The sequence below is a fragment of the Coptis chinensis genome, chromosome 4 (genome assembly GCF_015680905.1).
Source record: "Coptis chinensis isolate HL-2020 chromosome 4, ASM1568090v1, whole genome shotgun sequence".
NCBI lineage: Eukaryota > Viridiplantae > Streptophyta > Magnoliopsida > Ranunculales > Ranunculaceae > Coptis > Coptis chinensis.
The window spans coordinates 77666934-77669095 of NC_141459.1; the positions used below are offsets into that span (position 1 = coordinate 77666934).

The window sequence follows — 2162 nt, forward strand, 5'->3', positions numbered from 1 at the left end:
AAGTTCAACCACCCTTAAAGAGAGATAAAAAAATGGGGGATAAGATAACTGAAGGTTTTTTACTCAAAACACCCTCAAAAACATTTCTCTAAAATGTGTACACGTCCTATCTTCTCTTATAGATATAACAATTGGTAATGACCGTAATAATATACAAATAAAATTAGACTAAGGCCTAAAGCCCAAATTAAAAAATGACAAGGCCGTTAAAGTTAAATAGAAATTGAATAACATAAAAGCCCAATTAAAAGTAACAGACCCACTTGATAGGTTTAAAAAATAGCAGCCCCGACCACAGGTCGGGCTGCGTGGCTAGTTCTTTCTAGAGATCCAAGAAACTTGATTATGAGATTTTCTCCTATGTAGCGAAAAAAAACAGATTATGAGATTTCCTCTAATCATCAAAAAGAAAAGAAGAAAGTGAGATTTCCTCAATATTTGAAAATATATCAGGAGATACAGATAACCGTAATCTACAGAATAAAATCTTAAAAGTTGCCAAAAATAATTGCAAAAGCATTGCAGATACTGTGATCCTACTTAATGATTTATTTGAGTGCACTCTGAGTCTATATATAAGTCCCCGGAAAGGGATGGAATGTAAGACATTAGTATATTACAGAGACGATGAAGATGGTTGCAGGAAATGTCACTATAATGTTGAAGACTCTATTTGTGGTTACTGTGGTTGTTGCGTTCCTTATTTGTTGTGGTAAGAGAAAAAAATTACCACATTTTGATTTATTTTCTGTATTGCAGAAATTTATGAATATAGTCCTCCCAACTATTGCAAATGATAGTCTTGTGAAAATGTTGCGAGCTTTATCTTTTTCTTCTTTACCAGGGGAATAGAGGATGATGTTACTGTGATGTGTGATTTGAGTATTTCACATCCCCCCCTTACATTTGCCTTCAAATTTGTCAATTGATGAAAGTACTTGCATGATTATATACAGCTTTAAGAAAATGCTAATGTCTTTTTTCTTGGGGACTGTGAATTATTAACAGGAAATGCAGCCATATCTTGCGAAGGAAAATGCGAAGATTTTCCAGATTGCAACCACTTTTGCACAACTGTTGCGGGTTACCAGAGAGGCCGATGTGAACCACCGCTATATCAGTATTGTTGTTGCCGTTCTTAGTAGCAACCCTCATAAGAGAATTTCTCAAAGCTTTCCCTATGTACTGAGCTTGATATCATTTTAGAATATTGGAGAAAATCCATAATCAATAATTTATATAAGGGTCGCACTGCCTTGGTATCTCAGTTATTTTGTTTTCAGCATAAGCTGGTAAACGCCGGCGCCTTAGCACACTCGACGGGATTTTGAGAAGGAACATATTATTTTTTTGTGCATATGTCAGGTTAAACCGCTGAAGGACATAACAAGTTAATTCGTTATGATTCTTAAATCATCACTAGTTGTCATAGTTAGCAATTCCGGTCGAATAATCTATCCTTTAAATCGGCAAATATTTAAAATAAAAGGTTAAATTTTCCAATGACAACAGCATTCCCAATGCAAGCGAGAGTTTTTCACCTCCACGTAGACTCAATTTCTCTTGTTTCCTACCGTTTTGGTGAAAAGCAAGATGAGGTTGTCCAATGCAAAGGTGAGTTTGAATCTCGGATGGAATGTTTGATTCCGTCTAAATGTAAAAATCGAAAAAACGCGCTAGACGGAATGAAACATCCCGTCTGAAGTTTAAAAAAAAAACCAAAAAAATATGCGAGACGGAATAAAACATTACGTCTGGAAAAAAAAAAAAAAAAAAAAAAAAAAAAAAAAAAAGACACACACGAGACGGAATAAAACATCCTGTCCAAAATTCACAACTCAACTATTTTCTCGGTAGCAACGGCTACTCTCGTTTTCACTTAGTCACAACTGACCGACTTTGTCACCCTAGCATTAGGCAAGGATTTTTTCCCAAAAAACGGTGAAAATTGTCAATTTCCCTCTATAGTGACTGTGATTGGGAATGCTCTAACAGATTAATTCGTGAATTCGGCCATGTACTAATCAATAATCATTCTCTCCAATAGTAATCCCGTATTAATTAAGATCCTCCTAATAAAAAAGGGGACTTAATCTATTCTAATAAGAAAGCGAACTCTCCGTAGTAAGAGCATTCCCAATGCAGGGTAATATGAGGGGCTT

General features: G+C 35.3%; 1 long non-coding RNA gene across 1 annotated transcript; it reads left to right on the forward strand.

The window, feature by feature from the left end:
• Nucleotides 1-550: 550 nt before the first annotated feature.
• On the forward strand, nt 551-1267 carry LOC147504907 (uncharacterized). Its single transcript, XR_015220487.1, has 2 exons — nt 551-712; nt 1009-1267. It is a non-coding gene; the product is annotated as an uncharacterized LOC147504907 (long non-coding RNA).
• Nucleotides 1268-2162: the final 895 nt, after the last annotated feature.